Consider the following 19,335-nt stretch of genomic DNA (forward strand, 5'->3'; position numbering starts at 1 on the left):
ATGCCAGGGGGCGGGAGGAGGGAGGTGTCGGGCTCCCTGTTGGGCGGGCGGGGGGGGGGGCCGGCAAGGGAAGGGGCCGCGGGCGCGCGCGCGCTCTCGCCGCCGCTCGCACTCCCTCTCTCCCTGCCCCCCTCTCTGCACACAGAACCACACACGCACACCCCCCCTCCCCTGCCTCCCTCCCCGCGCGCCGCCCGCCCCGCCAGCCCCGCTCGCCCTCGCGCGCTCGGAAGGGAGTCGCGAGACGTCGGAGCGGCGGCCACGTAGCGCTGCGGCGGCGGCGGCGGCGGCGGCCGAGGCCGGGTCTGCGGAGCGGCCCTGAGGACAGACGTTGGGCAGGGGGGAGGGGCCGGCCCGGCCGGCGGTTGTTACTCGAGCGCCGCGGCTACAGGCCCCCCGCCGCAGGGATGGACCGCCGAGGCGGCGGTCGGGGCGGCGGAGGCGGAGGCGGCCGGCCAGGGTGAGTAGGGGCCCCTGCCCCCCACGCACACGCCACAGTCGCGGCAGCGCCCCTGGCAGCAGCCCTTCCTCTCTGCCGCCCGCCGAGCCGACAGGGGCTCTGGGCGCCGGGTTAACCCTTCGCCGAGGCAGCTGCGTGCACTAGGCCGGAGCAGCCCCCATCCGGCGGGGAGGCCCCGGGCGCTGAGCTCTTCTGGCCCCGAGCCTGGCTGGAGGCGCCCGCTTCTGTCCCTTCGCCCCCTCTTTCTCGGACCCGGGCTAGGCTCCAGTTTTGCAGAGTGCGCTCGCCCGGAGGCCCGAGGGGAAGCTGGGGTTGCACGGGGTAGCGGGCCGAGGGAAGGTTTGCACCGGTCCTCCTTCGAGCATTCTCCTGCTCCGCTGCTGGTGGCTTGCACCCACTGCCTCCCCTGCCCTGCGGCTGCGCCCAAACCACCAACCCCCGGGAGTATTGTGCCGCCTGAGATAAAAATGCATCTAAGTGTACACCCGCCCAATACTCACCCAGAGGGTAATACAGACCTTTCTCCACCCCCACCACAGCCTCCCCTCCAATCAGGCTCTGCTTAAGATTTTTAGATGGGAGCCACTAAAGGTAGTGACACCCCCGTTACATCTGCACAGAACATGTTCATTGTCGAGGAATGTCTCCGCCAGAAATGAAAAATAACCCCTGCTTCACCCTGGAACACTGTCTTAACGATTTAAGATCCCGTCTGCCCTTCTTGAAGAGGGCCAGTCTTTGATCACATCTAGCACATCCCTCCCCCACAACACACGCGCGCGCGCACACACACACACACACACACACACACACACACACTTCCTGATTACTGAACAGTCCCTGTCATCGCGAATCCATTGTCAGGAATGGCTTGTGCCAATCAAAGGAATGTGCTTTTGCTTTTGGAGAAGGGTGCTTTCCACAGCCATGTTCTCAGGATGTTGCCGTGTGAGTCTGTCTTTGATTGTCCTCAGGTTGCCTCTGTGTTCAAGTATCATCTTTCCAGTGTTTCCCCTATATACATTACATCTCCCGTGGATCCCCAGTAATCCCTGAGTGAAGGGTTTTTTTCCCCAGCTAATTACGTATGGTGTGTGGGAATTTCATTTTTTTAAAAATTTCGTTTGTTTTGTTGTAATGTTTAACATCTGTGGTCAAGGCATAGTAAATATATAGGGTAATATTTTGGGACGAATGTGTTTGTTTTCTTTTCCAGAAATGGCATGGTCCGTATTGTTCTGGGAATGGCAAGTAGCACATGCTTTGTTGACAACATGTGTGTGCTTAGGGAATGAAGAGCTGCTGTGGCTGGCGTGTGAGAGTGTGTGCCCTGAATGCTGGTTGTGTTCCCATGTAGGGCTGATTTGAGAGTGGTGAGCTGTACTGTGTGTGATAGGGCTGGCAGGCATTTGGGATGTTTGTATCAGGACTGTGCACATATATTCAGATAGATACTGCCTTTAGTATAATTTTGTTGAAAATGTACACTGCTGCGTTTTCGGGATTCTGAAAATGTCTGTTTTAGTGGTTCCTAACCTCTCTTTGGATTCATGGAAGCCTTTAGGACCCTCTTCCAGGGGAAATAGACACTCATAATTTTGTATGCAGTTACCATCATCTTGAGCCTGGTCCTGGGCCCTGAGGTTAAAATCTGTATTGAAAGGACTTTGAGTTTTGTGTTTTGCTTTCTTTCTTTCTTGAGGATTGGCATTACTTTGGTCCTGAGCAGTAAGCAACAAACTAGATGAAATATGCATCCTCGTGTTTTGTTCTTTAATTACAGTGAGTTAGGTATTTGTATGGTATCATTTCCCTGTCTTTCAGTAAAGAAATGTATGTGAGAATTTCAGAAAAAGTTAAAACTGGAGTCAAAGTAACTTGTCTAAATGTGCCTGGCACTATCTTCTAAATGTAGCAGATTTCAACAGCAGAATCAGTGGTCTGTTTTCTAATGCCTATCTGGAATCATTTTGTGTTGTTTGAGGTTGATCTGATCTCTTAAAAGAAGGCCTTATCTTTCCCATGGTAGAGTACCTGCTCTGTGAAGATTTTTCAGCTTCATTAAATGTGATTTCATGTCTTTTTTTCAGGATGATATTACCATCAGAATCATCCGTTTTTAAATTTCGTTTTAATGGAAGGATTTTAATTATAATAAGGAAATTCAGTCTCCATGTTTAAAATCTAGAACTAGGTATGAATGTTGCACCATTCAACAATAAGCAGGCCATAAATATCAACTATTCTTGTTTAAATCACCCTGCCCTCAGCCTTTGCCTTTTGACCATATCTCAGTCAGGAGACAGTGTGTGATAGTGTTATGATGGGCAGTGAGATAAAAGAAACAGGTCCCCAGCTCTCCAGGAGCTTGTAATTCTGATAATATTTTTCGCTTACAAAATCCTTTAGGACTTTCATATTTTTGGTATTTTGGAGTTTCTGAGAGGCTAAGGAATTTATGGTATTAACAGCATTTTGGATGGCAAGGGAGCCTTGGAATCTTGCATAAAACCTGTTTCATTCACCTGAAGGATAGCATTTATTCTAATAATTACGCAGTATATCCTATGAAATTTCAAAGCATGCTGAGATTGCAAATATTGCATTTTTATTATCTAATAAACATGATTGAGGTGGCATATATTGCAGGTTATATATTTTTTTTCATGTCATGCCTAAAGTTTTACTGTCAGAAATTATTTGCCTATTGTAAGCCCAAGGAATTTCACAATTGCAAATATGTTACTTTTCTGTCTCTAGTATATGACAAATCATTAAAATCTCAGGGGACAGTGTGCTTCCTTGATTTAACATCACAGAACCTCTTCTAACCAGTCACTTACCTAGGTAAACACCCACACACCACAAAGCAGCTGATCATATAACTCATATGGCTGTGAGAACAGCATTCTCTCTGCCAAATTCAGAGCTTGGAAGCTGGAAAACAACTGCATAGCAGTGAAACCCAGAGTAGTGGTGCCGGCAGCTCACTCTCATTAACACAAACGGCTTGCTGTAGTTTTTTCAACGCTCTTCTTCAGACACCCTTCCCTTAGGAGGTTTCAGATCAGCAGCTTCTACTCAAGGGAAACAGCACCTACTTTCTGCAACTGTGGCCTCAAGATCTGATGCGTGACACCCAGAGCTGTTTCCATTTCTGCTCTCAGTATGGGAAGTAATCTCGTAGTGTGGTAAGAAAATACTTTTCAAGTCTGTAGAAAAAAGTTGATTAGTAATGCTGATGTGATTTTGTTTTTGAATGTCTGAAACCTTTCGAAGAAGCAAACTTGTAAAAGTGAACTGTTTAAAAAACAAATCACCCTTTTCTCAAGAGTTTCAGAAAATTTCACCAAAATGTGAATATACTCTTGAGTTTCATTTCCCTTGTTCTAAAAAGTCAGTTGAGAGACAACCAGAAGCAAAAAAGAACTCAACTGGATTCTCTCGTATTTTGAATCATAGCCTTTGGAACTAAAGGAGGTGACTGCATTTCCTCGCCAGGAATTCCTGAGTCTTACGCTACTGTTTTAGGTATGATGTTTTTCTCATCTATTGTCATCATTTCAGACAGCATTTTGATACAATGATTTTGATAAGCAGAATTTATTTTAATAAAAGTTAGTTGGTGTTGGAGTTAGTGACTTTCACTGAGGGAGGATCAGGGAGATGGTTCTTTGGAGCCAGACAGAACTAGGTTTGAATAAAGCTCCGCTGCCTTTACAGCGTTGGACTAGTCACCTTGACCTCTCTCTAGCCTCAGTTTCCTCATCAGAAGAATGGGGTTTGTTATGATATTAGAGATAATATATATGAACTTCTGGAACACAGGCACATATACACATTAAGGACTCAATAGTAGGACAGGAGTGATGTGGGAGTGAAACTACTGATCATTTTGGCTTACAGGAGTTAGAAGTCTGGTGCTGCGATCTGCATACTTTAATTTGTGCCAATTTGAGATGAAAAAATTGCAAATATTTAACTTGGTGCATACCTAAGTCTTGCAGGTGCACCGTGCTTGTTGGAACTTTGATTTGTTGCTCTATGGCTGGCTGAACTTGGTGGAGACAATAAAACTTAGCTCCAAATTCAACAGTGTTAACCCACAGGCTGTGCTTGTTTTAAGCCTTTTCAGAGCTTACGTGGTGAAAGGGGTGTTTTAGGACACTAATGTAGCTCAATGAGTTCTGTGTCCAGAGTTGAATCACGTGCAAAGCCTTGTGTAAATTTTCATGGTTAATGCAAGTCATAAATGCTTGGTGGAATCAGTGAAGACATCAGATGCTTATTTTAGTTAATCTGTTTGTTTATATAGCAGTTATCTTTGATATTTGAAAAAACTTACGAACATTTTTTTCTTAAAAAATTCTCAAAAAAAAAACAACAACAAATTCTCATTGCTCTTCTGAGGTTTTGATCATAAACTATTATTAGGGCTATAAGTTTGAGTGCCTAAGGCATTTTTGCTTTAATGGGTGAAGGAAAGAAAAGTAAGGTCCCTTACCTGTCAAATTTGATCAGCTCTCCACTTTAGACCTATACCTTTAGGTTGTGTATATAGTTCCCAGCATTGTTTTTAGTCAAAAAGGCAAGTTTATGGTAAAATACATTTTTTTTTTTAAATGGCAACCCACTCCAGTACTCTTGCCTGGAAAATCCCATGGACGGATGGAGGAGCCTGGTAGGCTACAGTCCACGGGGTCGCAAAGAGTCGGACACGACTGAGCGACTTCACATACATAAACATAGTTTAAGATTCTAGTTACTTTGAAAAGTAGTTTCAGGGAACATATACAGTTTTATTCAATACACAGAACTTTTAAAATAGGGTTTCTTGAGTTCTATAGAATTAAATTATTCTGTCATTTTTGCAGACTATCACTATGATAAGTCCATAACCCAAGAGTTAGCTAGAGACTTTTCCAATAAGGTAGGGACATCAGTAATGCATTAGGAAATAGCTCAAGGGAATCTGCTAAGCCTTATTTTCTTTTATCATTGAGCCACTTAGGGGTTTGCCCATCAGTGGAATCAGTCACTAGTATTGGATTGCTGATAAAGAGGAATTGGCAAGTAATGGTCTTAGACTCACCTTAGACTTTGCAGAACACTTGAAAAAAAACTTAGCCTTGGCCAGAATGTATAACAGCAGCATTTATACTTTGTGAACCCACTGACTAAATAAGGTTTAGATGATTGAGTTAACATAATTTTTTCTAAACTATAATATATTTTGCTAAGTAAACTTTTTTTTGGAAGTGGTGCTATTTTTTTTTTCTGTCTAGTTTACTGGAGTCAAATGGCTCAGTAGATGGCTTGTTGCTTTTGTCAGTTTCTCGATACACCAGTTAGTATGTGGTGAGAAGGGATTGTTGGAAGAGAATAAGAATGGAAATAATGCAAAGAATGGCTCCTGAGCATGATTTTTGGTCTTTTCCATGGAAGTAAAGACCATGGTATCAGAGAATTGTGACTCTACCTGGATTTCACCAACATAGGCAGTGTGGGTGATTCCTTTTGACTTCAATGCTAGTGTAGAATATAATCTTCAACACATTTATACTTTCAGCTTTGTGATTTAGATTCAGTTCGGGGGATTCAATGGAATATAACTTATTTTTTTAAATAATCTTTTTAAAATTTTTTGTTTATTTTTCGCTGCACCGGGTCTTAGTTGCTGTCTGTGGGCTTTCTCTAGTTGCATTGAGCAGGGACTGCTCTAGAGTTGCGGTGCATGGGATTCTCACTGTGGTGATTTCTCTCGGGGAGCAGAAGCTCTAGGTGCAGGGGCTTCAGTAGTTGTGGCGCACAGGCTTAGTTGCTCTACAGCATGTGGGATCTTCCTGAACTAGGGATTAAACTTGTGTCCTCTGCGTTGGCAAGTGAATTCTTAACCACTGGACCACCAGGGAAGTCCCAGAATATAACTTCTTAATTATACTGTGTGAGCTATAAAATGAGATTTATAACTAGGCCCTTATAAATTGTTTTTACCCTTTTGAATATATCATTTTAATATATCTAGAATAATATCAGTGACCTATGAATATTGAAATGCAAAAAATAGTACAGTAAAGTGCTGTTTTGTTTCTTGAGGGGTTGGCAGGGAGAGCACTTATGACCTCAGTTTTGTAGATAAATCTGGTTTTTTCCCCCAGTTCCTCTTAAAACTATGTCCCAGCTGCCCATGGACTTTTCCTATATTAATATACTAACAGCTGGAGTTTGAACAAAAAAGATCTTAATGACCTGGATAACCACAATGGTGTAATCACTCACCTAGAGCCAGACGTCCTGGAGTGTGAAGTCAAGTGAGCCTTTGGAAGCATCACTACAAAGATAGTGGAGGTGATGGAATTCCAGCTGAATTATTTCAAATCCTCAAAGATGATGCTGTGAAAGTGCTGCACTCAATATGCCAGCAAATTTGGAAAACTCAGCAGTGACCACAGGACTGGAAAAGGTCATTTTTCATTCCAGTCCCAAAGAAGGTCAATGCCAAAGAATGTTCAGACTACCACAGAATTGCACTCATTTCACATACTGGAAAAGTAATGCTCAAAATCCTTTAAGCTTGGCTTCAACAGTTTGTGAACCAAGAAATTCCAGATGTACAAGCTGGATTTAGAAAAGGCAGAAGAATCAGAGATCAAATTGCCAACATCCATTGGATCATAGAAAAAGCAAGAGAATTCCAGAAAAACATCTTACTTCTGCTTCATTGACTACACTAAAGCGTTTGACTGTGTAGATCACAACAAACTGGAAAATTCTTAAAGAAATGGGAATACAAGACCACTTTACCTGTCTCTTGAGAAACCTGTATGCAGGTCAAGAAGCAACAGTTAGAACCAGACATGGAAAAACAGATTGGTTCAAAATTGGGAAAGGAGTATGTTAAGGCTATATATTATCAACCTGCTTATTTAACTTATGTGCAGAGTACATCATGTGAAATGCCTGCCTGAATGAATCATAAGCTGGAATCAGGATTGAGGGGAGAAATATCAATAACCTCAGATATACCGATGACGGCACCCTTATGGCAGAAAGCGAAGAAGAATTAAAGAGATTAAAGAGCATCTTGATAAAGGTGAAAGTGGAGAGTGAAAAAGCTAGCTTGAAACTCAACATTCAAAAAATTAAGATCATGGCATCTGGTCCCATCACTTCATGGCAAATAGATCGGGAAGCAGGGGAAACAGTGGAAACACTGCAGATAGTGACTGTAGCCATAAAATTAAAAGCCACTTGCTCCTTGGAAGAAAAACAGTGACAAACATAGACAGCGTCTTGAAAAGCAGAGACATTACTGTGCCTCTAAAGATCTGTTTAGTCAAAGCTATGGTTTTTCCAGTAGTCATGTATGAATGTGAGAGCTGGACCATAAAGAAGGCTGAGTGCCAAAGAATTGATGCCTTCGAATTGTGGTGCTGGAGAAGACTTTTGAGAGTCCCTTGGACAGCAAGTGGACCAAACCAGTCAATCCTAAAGGAAATCAACCCTGAATATTCATTGGAAGGACTGTTGCTGAAGCTGGTGCTCCAATACTTTGGCCATCTGATTTGAAGAGCCAACAAATTGGAAAAGACCCTAATGATGGGGAAGATTGAAGGCAGGCAGAGAAGGGGACAACAGAATATGAGATGATTGATTGGCATCACCAACTCAATGGACATGAGTTTGGGGAAACTCCAGGAGATGGTGAAGGACAGGGAAGCCTGGTGTGCTGCAGTCCATGGGTTACAGAGTCAGACATGAATGAGTGACTGAACAAGAGTTTGAACTTAACCTTGCCTGAAGCATCCTGAGCTCTTCAGTTTTCTTCAGCATACCAGGCATATGCAGTAGGCATACAAAGTCATTTAAATTAACTCAGTAAGTGTTTAGGAAAATCCTAAATCCTTATAGTAAGAATTGGATACATAAATTAGTGTATATTCATGCAATTGAGTAAATTTTATATGGCTACAAAAAAGAATGAAGAAGCGATATATTATTGTGAAAAATCTCTAAGCCATATGTAAGTGTAATACAGTATGTACTCATTTGAGTATGTCTTATAAGATTCACTCATATTGTGTGTAACAGTACTTCATTTATTCTCATATAATATTTCATTGTATACATACATTATAATTTATTTCTCCATTCTACCATCAATGGACATTTGGATGGTTTCTGGTGTAGCTGTCATGAGTAATGCTGCTGTATTCACTATATTCTCTTCTGTACTTAAAAAATTTTTGATCCTTGGCACGTGTATACTAAATAATTTTTCTAATTTAAAAATTATATCATTTCAATTTGCTAGTTTCCTCCTGTCAGATTGTGGTAAACAACCTATACACTTATGCATCCATTCCAACTTGTAAGGAATTGAAACTGTATCCAAAAGGTAGTTTTTTCTGCCTTTCAGAAACTCCTCAGCCTTTTCATCACCTCAAATGGAAAGTTAGATTTTTTTCTTTAAAGATGACTTGTGTCTCTAAGGTCAGGTGGTACAGAGTCCTAAAGACATGTCCCCAGAGCCAGCTGTTGCAGGGTTGGACTCTTCTAAATCTAGAACTGGTGTTTATTTAATTCTCTGTAACACTGTTTCTCAAACTTCTGGACCATGAGCCACAGAGAGAAGCAGTATGTGCATGCCCACATGTATTCCCTCACATGTGTTCCACCACCTACAACTGAAACAAAGCTCTAGAAACAGTACTTAGCCTTACCATCTGTGAGATAGTCTGTTATTTTACACTGTTTCATTTGTAAAAATTGGGTTGGGACAGACAGTTTGAAAATCACTGCCCTAAGTAGAACTTAACAAAAAGTATTTTCTTGAAGTTGATGCTAAACAAATGCTTACTGGATTAAATGGGGATGGGGGGAGTGGTAAAATGAAAAGCTGTGCTTAATGGTATGAGTTTGAAGTGTTAAGAAACGTGGCATGAAGGAAATCATCATAGTTATGGCTTTAGTTATTGCATTATTGTTGTTTAGTCGCTAAGTTGTGTCTGACTCTCTTGAGACCTCATGGACTGTAACCCCCAGACAGGTTCCTCTGTCTGTGAGATTTCCCCAGCAAGAATACTGGAGTGGGTTGCCATTTCTTTCTCCAGGGGATCTTCCTGGCTCAGGAATTGAACTTGCATCTCCTGCAGGCAGATTCTTTACCGCTCAACCTCACCAGGGAAGCCCAGTTGTTGCATAGAGTTAATTCTTAAAGATTAAACTTTGGAAAGGTTAAAATTGGATTCTTATTTTGCCTAGCATTTAAACTATGTTCTTTTAAAAGATGGGATACCTATTATTGCTTAATACAGACACACATACAGTCAAGCACTGGCTACTTGTAGAATTGAGTGGACTAAGAAATAGATAAAAATACATATAAACATACACAAATGTAATAAACATATACAGCATGACCTTTAACACAAAGTGTGGTTTAAGTAACAATTTACTTGTGTAAAATGGTTATAGAATAAAAATACATCAAGGACCCAGTGGTGAATTTTTACCTCTGTGTGAAAATCAGACTCTGGGCTTGGCTATATTTCAGAGATAGCTCTGTCAGAAAAGCAATCATCAGAACCTGGTTGAATAGAAGGACAAAACTTAAAAGTTACTTGGGTGGAGTTGTCTTTCATTTCCATACCCAAAGTTATGTATACTGTGAATATGTTTGTATTTTTCTTTATTTATCTGCCATTTAATCCTCATATAACCCTTTGAGGTAGATGTTATCATCCCCATTTTTCAACAGAGAAATTAAGACAAAAGGGAGGTTATGTAACTTGCCAAAGTGAATGTATTCTTTTCTTGGTGTTGAGATTTTTTAGGAAAAGACCCATCAAATGATTTTATTTTGGTAATTGAAAAATTAGTTTTAAAATTAAATTTAAAAATCCATAAATATTTCTGGCTTTTAGAAGCCAGAGACTATGTAAGTAATTTCGTTAAATTGTTATTAAAAAAATATATATTTGGGCCATGCCACGTAGTGTGCAGTATCCTAGTTCCCCGACCAGGGATCAAATCTGTGCCCCTGCAGTGGAAGCCTGAAGTCCTAACCACTGGACCAGCAGGGGAGTCCCTGTTTTATTTTTTAAATTAATGTACAGTAAAATTGATATTTTGGCATGTGTACCGTTCTTTGTATCAGTGCCTGTATAGATTCATGTTACCACCACCACGTCAGGATACAGAACAAGTCCATCACTCAAGACTCTTTCCTGTAATCCCTTTGCATTGGTACTCTCCCCCACCCTCCACTCTGGCAACCATTGATCTGTTGTCCACCTCTATAGTTTTCTCTTTTGGAAAGTGCTCTGTAAATAGGATCAGTCAGTATGTAACCTTTTGAGACTGTCTTCCTCCACTTAGCATAATGCCTATGAGATTCATCCAAGTTTTTTGGGTATCAACAGTTTGTTCCTTTTTATCACCAAGTAATATCCTATTGTGTGGGTATACCACAGATTGTTTATTCATTCTTGAAGGACATTTGGATTATTTCTAGTTTGGGGTGAATATAAATTCTCATTTCTCTAGAGTAAATACCTAGGAATGGGATCGCTTGATGATATGGTGTGTGTGTGTGTAACTTTGTAACAAACTGCCAAGCTGTTTTCCAGAGAGAGTGTGCCCTTTTGTATCTCCACCAGTAACACACGAAAGTCTTGTTTGGTCTGCATCTTTGCTGACACTTGAAATTGTATTTTTTATCTTCACTGTCCTAATGGGTGTGTGTGTGAAAGTGTTAGTCACTCAGTCATGTCCAACTCTTTGCAAACCATGGACTATAGCCCACCAGGCTCCTCTGTCCAGGGAATTCTCCAGGCAAGAATACTGGAGTGGGTATCCATTTCCTTCTCCAGGGCATCTTCCCGACCCAGTGATTGAACCCGGTTCTCCTGCATTTCAGGCAGATTGTTTACTATCTGAGCTACCAGGGAAGCCTGAGTCCTAATGAGTATGTAGAAATAATTCATTTTGACACTTAGGACCAGAATCTGGGTAATAGACCAAGCTGTGCCATCAACTAGCTGTTGACCTTACTGGAACCATTTAACATTTTAAAGCCTCATTTTTCTTTGCATCTCTCATATAATAGAGAATATTGAATATGTTGTAAGTTGTCTTGCAGCTCCCCAGTTCATTGGTATGGAAGCATAAATCCTTGGCAACAGGACAGATTTGCGTTGCTTGTGCAAAAAAACCTATTGACGGAGCTAAGCTAAGGTATAAACACTATAAACAATATATGTCTATTTGCAAGTAGACTCTGTGTGAAATAACTTGATATTTATAACTGTAATTTAGCTCTAGCTAAGCATTATAATACTGAGATGTGTCTGTCATGTCTACAAGCCAAAATTACATTAGCTAATGTTGCAGTTAATGTTGACAACCTAGAGTCTTTGGCTAATGTTGGATGTTTTCATAATAGAACTATTTCTCAGCTTTCTAGGGCTATTGTTTACAGTAAGTTCAGTAACAAATATTTTACCATTTTCAGTCATGAACAGGGGATCATTTTTTTAAAATTACGTATTTGGGTACTTAGTGTCTTACTTGAGTGTGAAACAAATTGCTTCTATAGTGTTATGAAGAATAATTTAATTATTTTTCTAAAGAATTATACAAGCTTATCCAAAATTATTTAAGGATTACAGAAAAATATGAAGAAACAAAAGATCTCCTTCTTCATCTTTACTCCATCCTAGGTATCTCTCAGTGTGAGCATACATATGCATAGTTGTATGTGCATAGTTTTACGTAGTGGGATTGCATGATTCCATTCCCACATGTACTTTTACTCTTATTTTTTCTCATGTGGACATATTTCTGTGTCAATTAATATAAACCTACATCATCATTCGAATGACTGTGTAGTATGCCAGAATCTGTGTGTATCATTATTATTTGTGTGTGTGTGTGTATGTGTGTGTATATCATTATTTATGTTTCAAGTTTTTGTTATATTAAGTAGTGCTATGAAATGAATACCCTTGTATACATACCTTTTTATATTTGTGTTATTATCTATTAATGAGGAGTTCTCGATAGCTGGGTCCAAAAATATGCACACTTCACACTTAGGAAAATAGTGCTGAGTTGCTCTAATGAGTTGCTCCATAGTCATATAGCATTCTGGTCTATATTGGCCAAACCAGCTGCTGTCAGAAGTCCGGTTATCTTGGCGTTAGCCAGTTTGGGATTTAAGCCATAAAACATATCTATACATGTTTGTAGGTGGATCCTGCTGGAAAAACTCAGTCCATTTGGTAATTGATAGTCTTTACCAAGTAAATCTGAAAATGTTGAAAAACATCAAAGTTAAAAAAGCAATTTAAAAAAAAAAAATAAAAAAAATTAAAAAAAAAATAAAAAAAATTTAAAAAAAAAGCAATTTAAAAAAAAAGGCAGTTTTTTAGGGAATTCCCTAGTGATCCAGTGGTTAGGACTCTGTACTTCCACTGCTGAAGGCCGCAGTTCAGTCCCTGGTTGGGGAGCTGAAGTCCTGTAAGCCACGTGGCATGGGAAAAAAAAGTTTTAAAAGCCTTCACTTTTTGTAAAGTAATTAGCTTCCAACTAATAAAAATAAAAGAAAAAAAAAGTCCTCACTTTTGAGAAAAACTAATAAAGCAGTTTGTTTTTTTTAATTCAAAGAAAATCTTTTCATTAATGTGGTTATACCTCAATTTGTACTACCCTGTAAGCTCTCTTTTTTAAAATTAAAAAAAAATTAAAATTTGGAATAATTTTTCACAGAAAAGATGAGAAACAGGTACTTTTTTTTTTAATTTATTTTAATTGGAGGCTAATTACTTTACAATATTGCGGTGGTTTTTGCCATACATTCACATGAATCAGCCATGGGTGTACATGTGTTCCCCATCCTGACCCTCCCTCCCACCTCCTTCCCCATGCCATCCTTCAGGGTCATCCCAGTGCATCAGCCCTGAGCACCCTGCCTCATGCATTGGACCTGGACTGGTGATCTATTTCACATATGATAATATACATGTTTCAATGCTATTCTCTCAAATCATCCCACCCTCACCTTCTCCCACAGAGTCCAAAAGTCTGTTCTTTACATCTGTGTCTCTTTTGCTGTCTCGCATATAGGGTCATTGTTACCATCTTTCTAAATTCCGTATATACGCGTTAATATACTGTGTTGGTGTTTTTCTTTCTGACTTCGCTCTGTGTAATAGGGTCCAGTTTCATCTACCTCATTAGAACTGATTCAAATGCATGCTTTTTAATAGTGGAGTAATATTCCATTGTGTATATGTACCACAGCTTTCTTATCCATTTGTCTGCCAATGGACATCTAGGTTGCTTCCACGTCCTGGCTATTGGAAACAGTGCTGCGATGAACATTGGGGTACACGTGTCTCTTTCAGTTCTGGTTTCCTCGGTGTGTATGCTCAGCAGTGGGATTGCTGGGTCGTATGGCAGTTCTGTTTCCAGTTTTTTTAAGGAATCTCCACACTGTTCTCCATAGTGGCTGTACTAGTTTGCATTCCCACCAACAGTGTAAGAGGGTTCCTTTTTCTCCGCACCCTCTCCAGCATTTATTGTTTGTAGACTAAAACAGGTACTTGTATATCTACCTCATTCAGTTCTCTCTTTTTTCTTAAGATGAATGTATATGCATTTATTTCTTGGTTATAAAAAGAAAGCCTTAGGTTAAAATATATACTTAAAAATGTTACAGTAACACAGTACAACTGACTATAGAAATATTATAAATGCGATTGATAATCTTAAATAACTTCATAGTCTTCTTGTGGTTTATGGAATAATGGTAGAGTTTAAGGTCCAGTACTTTTAAAGGTTTATTTTTGTTTTTTCTATGACTGTGTTTCCGTTTCCTAACCTAATTGGGATACTGAGAGTTTACCTAACAGCCATTAAAATAATATAATTTAGTCTTTCACATTACTCTGAACCAAATTGAAAACAAATTATTACTTAAAAAGCAATTACATATCAATATTTCTGAGCTTATTACTTGTTATACATAGATTTTAAAAGTTGAGTACTTTATATTAGAGAAATGAATCTGTAATTATTTTTAGCTAAATTCATTGTTCTCTTATAGTTGTTAGAACAGGTAAAATAAAATGGCAAGAACATTAAAGTTGGTACATTTTTATTGTATATTTGGCAAACTGAAAATTAGCATTCGAAAATTACTTCACTGTGTTGACATTTTGTTCACATTTAGTTACAATAAAGGTAGAATATGAAAATATTCCCGATGATTATATCTTATGGATAAAGTTGAAAATCATATAAACACAAAGCATAGTAATAATTATAACATTTGTATAGGATTTTGGACATGACTTTGAGCAGTCTCCAGGAGATAGTGAAGGACAGCAGGGGAGCCTGGTGTGCTGCCGTCCATGGGGTTGCAAAGAGTCAGACAACTTAATAGCTGAACAACAACAACAACAAATAGGATTTTGAGATACTTTTCTCATATATTAATTCTTTTTTAAAAACTTTAATTTAACTCTATTTTTGTTGAAGTATAATTGACTTACAGTGTTGTGTTAGTTTCAGGTATATAGCAACATGATTCAGATATTCATCTTTATTTTTTTTCCAGATTATTTTCCCTTACACATTATTACAAAATACTGAATATGGTTCTCTTCATCTAGTTATGTTATTGTTAAAGTCTTACATACACCAAGAAACCAGTGCTGTACATTACTATCAGCTTAACTCCAGATTTAGTTCAGATTTCACTAATTTTTCAACTAATACTTTTTTTCTGTTTGGAAACATCCTAAATCAAGCTTTTAAACTCTGTGCTTAAATAAGCTTGAATATCTGTTCATAGATTAATTTTAGTCATACATTGTACATTTGTACCATGTATAATGTATCTCTATATTTGTCTAGATAAATTTAAAGTATCTTTGATGTTGTTATCTTTGAAAGTTATCTTTTGATGTTCACAGATGTCTGCCCAAGGCTGTATTAGGGTAGATTTGGAGGTCTTTTTCCCCCACCCTTCTTGTGACCATGCAGAAGCATAATTTATAATATGAATAAGTATAGTTCTTGCACAGTGATACCCTTTTCATTCCAGTTACAAGTCCCTATTTCCAGGAGCACATAGCTACCTTTTGTTTTACTAAGAAATTAACTTGTGCCGGATGGTTGCATTGTCTGGCTCTGAGAGAATATAAATATTAAGCGGTTCTTGAAAGAGAAAATGGTGCTGGTTTTGCAGCAGAATACCATTTATAGGTCAGTCTTCATTCCAATCCCAAAAAAAGGCAATGCCAAAGAATGTTCAGACTGCCACACAATTGCACTCATTTCACATGCTAGAAAAGTAATGCTCAAAATGCTCCAAGCTAGGCTTCAACAGTATGTGAACGTCCAGATGTTCAAACTGGATTTAGAAAAGGCAGAGGAATCAGAGATCAAATTTCCAACATCTGTTGGATCATAGAAAAAGCAAGAGAATTCCAGAAAAACATCTGCTTCATTGACTACTCTAAAGCCTTTAACTATGTAAATCACAACAAACTGGAAAATTCTTAAAAGAGATGGGAATACCAGATCCTTTCCTGCCTCCTGAGAAATCTGCATGCAGGTCAAGAAGCAACAATTAGAACTGGACGTAGAACAATGGACTGGTTCAAAATTGGGAAAGGAGTACATCAAGTCTGTATGTTGTCACCCTGCTTATTTAACTTATATGCAGAGTGCATCATGTGAAATGCTGGGCTGGATGAAGCACAAGCTGGAATCAGGATTGCCAGGAGAAATATCAATAAGCTCAGATATGCAGATGACACCACCCTTATGGCAGAAAGCAAAGAGGAACTAAAGAGCCTCTTGATGAAAGTGAGAGGAGAATGAAAAAGCTGGCTTAAAACTCAACATTCAAAAAGCTAAGATCATGGCATCTCATCCCATCACTTCATGGCAAATAGATGGGGAAACAATGGAAACAGTGACAGGCATTATTTTCTTGGGCTCCAAAGTCACTGGGGAATGGTGACTGCAATCATCAAATTAAAAGCCGCTTGCTCCTTGGAAGAAAAGCTATGACCAACCTAGGCAGCATGTTAAAAAGCAGAGACATTACTTGGCTGACAAAGGTCCATTATAATCAAAGCTATGGTTTTTCCAGTAGTCACGTATGGATGTGAGAGTTGGACCATAAAGAAAGCTGAGTGCCGAAGAATTGATACCTTCAAACTGTGGTTGGAGAAGACTCTTGAGAGTCCCCTGGACTGCAAGGAGATCAAACCAGTCCATCCTAAAGGAAATCAACCCTGAATATTCATTGGAAGGACTGATGCTGAAGCTGAAACTCCGATATTTTGGCCACCTGATGCAAAAAAACTGACTCATTGGAAAAGACCCTGATGCTGGGAAGGATTGAAGGCAGGAGGAGAAGGGGACAATAGGATGAGATGGTTGGATGGCATCACTGACTCGATGAACTTGAGTTTGAGCAAGCTCCGGTAGCTGGTGAAGGACAGGGAAGCCTGGCATGCTGGAGTCCATGGGGTCCCAAAGAGTCAGACATGACTGAGTGACTGCACTGAACTGAACCATTATAGATGGGGTACTACTTGGGTATCTTTCACTGTTCACTTGCTAATGGCAGAGAATCCCTCCTGAGGCAAACTGTGGCATCCAAACTCACTCTATTTAAATGATTTATTGAAACAGTTTACATTATGGAAGAGGCAGAAGAAATTGGCAACATCACATGGGTATGGATTTTTAAAAATCACTTTCCTCCCAGCTTAAACAAAACTGTTGAATGTTCTATTAGCTTGCATGTCCTTTTACAAGTAAATAAAAATCTTCCTAAGCATTCTTGGAAACAAAAGTGGTAGTCAAGAAAAGCTTCATGAAGGAGATAGGTACTTTTGAGCTAGGACTGCAAAGCTGCTTAGAACTTTATAGTCATATAGGCTGTTGTGGGGTGGAGTGGTGATGTTCTCGGTGGAAACAATGACATAACCAAAGGTTTAGAAGAGGAAAAAGAGTGCACTTTAGAAATAGCATGATGACATTAGGTGGGAGAGAAGGATTTGGGGAGCCAAGTCTGAAAAAGTCAGTTGGGTCAGATGGAGGAGGGCTTTGGAACGCTTTGCTAAGGTATTGAACTTTATTCCAAGGCTCTAGAAACCAATAATGGTTTTGTAGCTAGGAAATGACATGATCCAAATTCTTTAGGAAAATGTAGTTTAGAAAATCTCTGTGTAAGGTGTTTTAAAAGAAGGAGGCAGAAAGACTTGTAATGTGTGTATGAGTTGATTAGGGCCTGAACTCAGAGGTTATGTTAGCAATTGGAATAGGGAGGACACGTCAGTTTTTAAAAACAGGACTTGTTGGTTCATTAGGTATTGGGGTAAGGTAGAGGGAACAGCCCAGAATGAACCTGAGGTTTGGATCCTCAGTCAGAAACTACAGCTGCTTCATTTATTTGGACTTTCCACAAAATTGACCATAAAATAAAAACTTAAAATCAATAACATTCTAGAACTGAGGAAAATTATGTAGTCTCCTTGTTCTAGAAACCAGAAAATGCAGCTTAGAAGTGACTCAGGATAGAGAAAGCAAACCAGGGAAGGAGGAAGGTAGTTTTTCATTTAATGGTGGAGAACCGTTGCTATGGCTTGTAGTTGCGTCTGATTTTTATACGGTGAAATGGTGTAGGCCATCTTACTTACCGGCTTTCCTGATGGCTCAAACAGTAAAGAACCCACCTGCAAGGCAGGAAACCTGGGTTCAATACCTGGCTCAGAAAGATCTCTTGCAGAAGGGAATGGCAACCCACTCCAATATTCTCGCTTGGGCTTCCTAGGTGGCACAGTGGTAAAGAATCCGTAGGAGACTCAAGAGATGTGAGTCTGATCCCTGGGTCAGGAAGATCCCCTGGAAAAGGAAATGGGAACCCACTCCAGTATTCTTGCCTGGAAAATTCCATGGACAGAGGAGCCTAGTAGGCTACAGTTCATGGACTCACAAGAGTTAGACACGACTGAGCAACTGAGCACATGATGTACTTATGGTGATAGCAACCCCACAGCACTGACTGCAGATGAGAATCCTGGTGACCTCATAGTACAGCGGATTTAGAAAATCATCTAAAATGGTCTTCTGCTCACCCATAGGCCTCTGTTTATAAGCATACTCGTACTTTGTTTGGCTAATGGTTTCTTAGTTGGACCTGTGTATATATGAAGGTGACAGAATGTATCGTGTAGTCCATCAGCTAGAGAACACATGTAAAGCGGCTTTAATGCCAGTTCTTAATAAAACACTGGCTATGCATGTAAGCAATATAGACCTAAAACCTTACCTGTAGCCCCAGCTACATAGTAAGTTCCACATGAAGATAGAAGTTTGTAGTTCAATTTTATTGTCCTTTCATTGAAAAATTAAAAGTTGACTTAGTGTATAGAATACAGTAGTGTCTACTGTCTAACCAGTCTTGACTGAGTGATGATCTTACTAGGCAAATTGTTTTAATCGAACATATTTAACTTTTTTTTATTATTCTGTGTTAGCATATTTGGAATTAAAGTTTTATTATATCAAACATATACCATATTTGATACATTTTATATTATAGTTTTTAGAGATGTGAAATTTATGTTATGGAAAAGAAAATGTCATAATGTGGGGGATTTTCAAACTGTATTTTACCTCTGTAATTCCTTAGTTTAGTCATATCAAAAAGTTAATTTAGAGTTAATTGTAGTTATAAAATGTTTTTTTCTCCACTGAGCCACCAGGGAAGCCCAACAATTATTAGCACATGGCTAATCTTGTTTCATCGGGCTCCCCAGGTGGTATCGTGGTAAAGAATCCACCTG

General features: G+C 39.5%; 1 protein-coding gene across 3 annotated transcripts in view; it reads left to right on the forward strand.

The window, feature by feature from the left end:
- The first annotated feature begins 117 nt into the window (after nucleotides 1–117).
- The window catches only part of ZNF652 (zinc finger protein 652), a 63,784-nt gene continuing 44,566 nt past the window's right edge, over nucleotides 118–19,335 (forward strand). Inside the window, exons 1-3 of one of the 3 annotated variants that reach the window (XM_043904250.1) lie at nucleotides 118–460; nucleotides 3,502–3,651; nucleotides 3,923–3,991. The gene's annotated coding sequence lies outside the window, so the exon portion shown is untranslated. Of the gene's footprint in view, nucleotides 461–3,501; nucleotides 3,992–19,335 lie in introns of all 3 variants that reach the window. The other 2 variants (XM_043904249.1, XM_043904247.1) reach the window with 2 other exon arrangements.

The sequence above is a fragment of the Cervus elaphus genome, chromosome 5, assembly GCF_910594005.1.
Source record: "Cervus elaphus chromosome 5, mCerEla1.1, whole genome shotgun sequence".
Taxonomy (NCBI): domain Eukaryota; kingdom Metazoa; phylum Chordata; class Mammalia; order Artiodactyla; family Cervidae; genus Cervus; species Cervus elaphus.